We start from the raw sequence: 6,000 nt of genomic DNA, 5'->3' as shown, positions 1-6,000 counted from the left end.
GCTCCCGTGGGAGCGACGCCTCGCGCCTGACACGAGCACGCGCGCGCCCTGAGTGCCGCCGCCGCCGTCTGCATCATAACAAACAAACACCCCCCGTATATCTTCTTGGTTCTTTCGGCAAAGTCACGTAGAAGGGAAATAATAATAAAATAATAAAAAAAAAACATAATAAAATACAATTTTGGTGAGATGGTGAGGTGCTGCTTGCTAACAGCACTTGCCCCTGGTGAGAATTGTATTTTATTATGTTTTATTTTTATTATTTTATTATTTCCCTTCTACGTGACTTTACCGAAAGAACCAAGAAGATGAATCCTTGCAGTCGCAAAAGCTTTAAATCGAAATAAACCCCCCGTATAACCTGCAAGTGCTGTTAGGGAGCACCTTTGAAGGTCGGCACGGCACACCATGCCCGGCCGCCTTTGTCTCCCTAGCGGCGGCGTTTTCCCCACCGCACCACGAACTCATTTGAGGCTGAGTCTACCTAGGTGAGAGGCTCGGTACCGGTTTAGATATTCGTCACTGGTGTTGGCCCTTATCGAGAATCGAACTCGGGTCGCTGGGTTCGTAGCGCGACGCACTAGCTCGCACCTCCGATTAGCACGTTTGGCTAAGCTCAGTGCGAAAGAAGTTCAACACACAGAACATATACACAATCTCTACACTACCGCGCCTCGCCAGGTACCCATTTCAGGCTGAGTCATCCTAACAGCCCCGCGAACACGCGAGCATCCAACCCCCTCGGGTCTCATCAGCAGCACAACGGCACCCTCTGCGCTCACAAACGTGTTTTGTTGTTTTTTCGACCGTGGCAATGTGCGCAATTAGCCATGACAATGACAATTGTGACATTTCAATGTTTTTCAGCCTTTTTTTGACGCGGTGGTGATGTATTAACTACCTCGCTTGGTATGCAGGAGGTTGTGTGTACGATCCCGACCCTGACGGCTGCTGCTGTATATTTGGAGTTTGAACGGACGGCCCCTTACCTGGATTTTCCCCCGGGCCACTCTAAAATTTAGAAAGATATTTTCTAGATTATTTGGTGACTATACATTTACCACGTGATAAGCAAACTTCATTGCGCTATCATTTGTGTCCAGGTCGCTTTTGAAAGAGAGCTATGCAGCACAATGGGCCTTTGGGGCCGTCCATAAATGACGTCACGCGGTTTTGGACGATTTTTTACCCCCCCCCCTCAAATATGACGTCACAAAGCTCTGCCCCCCCCCCCCAAATAAAACATGCTTCAAATCGCTTTAAACTATTGTCATTGTAGTGCGTATTTAATGTAGTGCTGCACTCTGATGTTGTAAGAGAAAACATTTATTAAAAAGTCTATTTAATTAAGTAGAACGTGTTCTTGGTTCTTTCGGTAAAGTCCCTTCTACGTGACTTTACCGAAAAAAACAAGAACATGAATCCCTGCAGTCACGAAAGCTTTCAATCAAAATTTAAGTAGAACGTGTTGTCTATATTTAAAGTTGCGCATTTTGATGTGACGTCACATTTCTCAAACCCCCCCTCTCGTCACAAATGTCTGACACCCCCCCCCCTTAGATGCGTGACGTCATTTATGGACGCCCCCTTACCTGGAAAAATACAATTAGTTTAGGTTTCGTTAATCAATCCACTTCTGGATGAAAACCCTCCCCACGCCGTGTCGATTGTGTGAGTGGGGGGGGGGGCGTTATTGGCCACGGCCCTGGTAAGTAGAGGCAGGAGTGCAGGTGCTATAGGTGTCAGGACCAGTTTGGCTGTCGCTCACCATTGAAGTTAGCCGTGGCCTGAAATACAAAGCTTGATTGTGGATTTGTTTGAATCGCTGGGGTGGTGTAGATGGAACTCATACATTTTTATTTAATCTAAATAATTCAGCTTCATACGTAGGCTTTTGCGACCAATATCCATAATATAGGTTTGTTTTGTGTTAGATCGCGTTGATGTTGGTCGAAATCATAAAACAATTTGCCTATCACCATGGGAAGCATTGTCATTGTTTATCCAGGAAAGCGTAGATTAGTCTCGCATCTCTATTGGGAGATTTTTGTATCCGAATATTTGGCCAATCGTTTTCAAACTTAAAAAAGAACATTCGTCAACAACACTGCCTGAAATATACATGTCATAGGCGACGTTTTGGGCGATGGCCCTTTTTCGTGTGTGTGTGTGTGCGCTATGAAGAAGAGTCATTGCTTGAAACACCGCTTGTTGTATGTATTTGTATTGCATGTGATTTTGAATGTGCCTCCGTGGTTTGCAAGATAAGCACCTCCATGGCTCTGCTGCGCCACGTCGTGTTGGAGTCAGCAGCGGTTGTCTTGTGAAAGAGAGACATCACTGCGCTGTACGACACTGGACCCCTGCATCGCTGGCTCACAGCTACCAGTTGTAGTACAGCGCCTCCCATCGCTGAATGAGTGTAAGGGACACTGATGACTTCGGAGCCGCATGCTGATCTTTAAGGACTGCTTCGTGCCGTTATACTGATAGGAACCTCCTGGTTACACCAGCCCACAGGGGAGTATTGTGTCCGTCGTGCAGGGAGGGGCTGGGTGGGGAGGGGAGGGTGGGGAGGGGCTGGGTGGGGAGGGGCTGGGTGGAGAGGAGCTGGGTTGGGAGGGTGGGGCTGGGTGGGGGGTGGGAGGGGTGGGGCTGGGTGGGGAGGGGCTGATCACCCCTTGGTGCCCTTATAAAACTCAACGTTTAACCTACTCACGCCGGCTTGTGCCCGCCCTCACAGTCGGCCATATTTGCGGAATACACCACGCCGCCGTTGACCGAGCAACCCAACGTTCCTACCAGCTCCCTCCGCAGGAATGTGTTTTATTGAGGACCACTTGCTTTGAAGTAAATTTTTTTTACGAATTCGAAAAAATGGCTCATGTTATTTCGGTTGCCAACCCCTTTGCATGGGGATGGTGCCGCGGTGGCGAGATTATCTCTCCCTCGCCTGGTGTGCAGGAGCGCATGGGTTCGATCCCGACCCTGGCACCTGTATAGTTGGAGTTTGTATGTTCTCCCCGTGGTCGTGTGGATTTTTCTCCGGGTCCTCCGTCCCCCCCTGCACATTTAGCATCAACATGCGTTTATAGTATGTCGCTGCTATACGTTTCCACATGATGATAAAGTTATTCGTTGAGCTGTAATTTGTGATAGCCATGTCGCTTCCAAAAAGAAAGAGCTGTTCAGTCCGTATAGCTTAATGGGCCTTACATCGTAATTTTTTTACGTGGAGTTGGCTTGGCCAGGTTCTGCTGGTTCCAGGGCAAAGGTTGCTCATTGTCAATGCTATGCTCTCGGAGCTGCAGCAGAGTTGGAGATGGGGGTCCCTGGCGTGCTCCAGAGCCTGGAGCCACATCTGAGATTCCAGTGGAGCTCCACCGTCTCCTCTCTCCACTGCTATATATAAAAAAAAAACCTATGAATTACTTCAGTTCAGTGGCGGCTCCTGCAAAATCTCTCAGGGGGGGCAAATGTCTGGATGATTGATAAGGATAAGGTCCACCCATGCAATGGATAAATTAACAGCTTAAGCATGTAAAGGCAACTTCACTTCTTTAATATTAATGAAAAATAAAGTGACTCTTACAATACATCTTGTTTGTTTCTATACTCACTATTAAAACAAACCACTCAGGTTTCTTTTATTAAAGATTCCACTAGGTGGCGACAAATTATATTGTTGGATGAAACGTGCTTACGTATGATGACGTAAGCACGTATGATGACGTAAGCACGTTAGGGTGAGCCCTCCCGGAAGCCATAGAGAATGCATTGCAGCGCCCCCGTTCGAAAAAAAACATCTTTGAATGTAAGTCTATGGGACCACTCGGGGCGATTCTCAGCTGGAGGGAAATCGCCCAAAAAGAGGCGGTACTCCACAGAACGTAGCATGACGCTGATTGGACTATATCCAGAGGCACAGTGACGGCTAGCGTGACTCTGTGGTTGAATGACATTGGTGGTGCGTCGCTCAATCGCCCTAATGAAGAAACCGCCCCTGCTTCAGTTGATGCGTTTAAAACCATCATAAGTACCGTGTATGTCCTTGAACACATAATTAAAATATCTCAAAATAAGTTCTGAATTATTTTAATGCGACAAATGAAATAAGCAATTACTGGACTTCATTGTACTGTACGCGGTGCTCAAGGAGAAATACAAATATATAAACCGATCCAGACTCAACTACCGTATTTTCCCGCATATAGCCCGCATACGCATATAAACCGCAGACGCATATACCCCGCAAAAATAGCGTTTTGTGTCAAACAAATTTCAGATAGCCCGCACCTCCATATACCTCGCAGGGTCTTGTTTTGTTTGTAAAAAGTGGTATACCCCGCGGGTTATATGCGGTAAAATACAGTAAATATGTTTGTGGCCATTATTCTATAGTAAGTGCCGTGCTATCATCTTCATGGGTATCACTTGGAGATTACACTTGATACACTGTGGGCCCACAGGGTCACTGCCATAACCATTCATCTCAAATATTTATCTTGACGAGGTAGCGTCAATGGCAAATGTCGTGATGTCAAATGCAATGGCTATGTTAGTATGATAAGTGAGATGAGTAAGTCTGGTTTGAAAAAATACAAAGGACATATTTAAGATTTAAAAAAAATTGTATTCTGGTATACAGCATGTATGTTTATATCTTTAGTTACCAATTGTACGATTCAAGATTCCGAGGTGATTCAAGAACCAAACATTCGTGAGCCCATAATTCACCCATCACGAGTCCATCATTAACGCAATTATGAACCCATCACTAACACAATCATTAACACAAAAAACAACAAGACATTGCATAACTCTACAATAATCGACTCTTAAAAACACGATAATAGGAAATTACCCATGGTAATCGATTGTTTGATAGATTCATCCGAATTCTAATTACACGGGCCCTACACCTCTCCATGCCTCGTTGATCACGTCTCAGTTTTCACCCTCCCACTCTTTTCCCACGATGTTCCTCGTCAATCTGCCCTGGTTCGGATCCATGTCATAGCAGGCATTAACGCATTGACAATTGAGGTGCCATGGTGGCGAGATGTTAACTCCCTCGCAGGAGGTCTCCGGGTCCAATCCCGACCCTGACGCCTGCTGTATATTTGAAGTTTGCATCTCTCCCCATGGTCGAGTGGATTTTTTCCATTTAGAATCAACGTGCGTTTCGAGTAGTTGGCTGCTTTTACATTTCCACGTGATGCGTCACTTCGTTGAGCTATCAGTTGTGGTCAGGTCGCTTTCTGATAAAAGAGCCAACATAGCCAGTGCCGGATTAAGCTAGTGCGAGGCCTGAAGCATATGTTATAAAGGGGCCCTAAATAAAACAAACACAAATATTAAAACACATTTTTAACTGGTATAGTAAAGTAATTGTATTTTTTTCATTTGCTATACAAGTGTTCATAAAATTTGAAGGCAGTATAGTACTATAGTAATAGAGTAAGTGCAGAATCACTGAACCGGAATTGATAGCTTGAAAGCATTTAGCTCGGGGCCCTTGAAAGTGCGGGGCCCGTAGCTACTACACGTGTAGCTACTTTTGCTGCTAGGATAATCCGGCACTGAACATAGCTCAGCCGGTCCTTACCTGGTCAAACAAAAAAAACACAGGTATAGTTGTATTCTTGGTTCTTTCGGTAAAGTCACGTAGAAGGGAAATAATACAATAATAAAAATAAAACAATACAATTCTCACGACGTTTCGATTGCAACACAAGCAATCATCACCAGGTGTGAAAACCACAGCAAGAAAAAACCGCCACTTTAAAAAAAAAAATCTTGCTGTGGTTTTCACACCTGATGATGATTGCTTGTGTTGCAATCGAAACGTCGTGATAATTTTATTGTTTTATCTTTCATTATAATTTTTTCCCCTTTTACGTGACTTTACCGAAAGAACCAAAAATATGAATCCCTGCAGTCACGAAAGCTTTAAATCGAAAAAGATATCCTGTAAGTTGTATTACTTTGTTCTATTGA

The sequence above is a fragment of the Lampetra fluviatilis genome, chromosome 6, assembly GCF_964198595.1.
Source record: "Lampetra fluviatilis chromosome 6, kcLamFluv1.1, whole genome shotgun sequence".
Lineage (NCBI taxonomy): Eukaryota > Metazoa > Chordata > Hyperoartia > Petromyzontiformes > Petromyzontidae > Lampetra > Lampetra fluviatilis.
The sequence above is the reverse complement of the archived record's forward strand: the minus strand, read 5'-3'. Positions refer to the sequence as shown.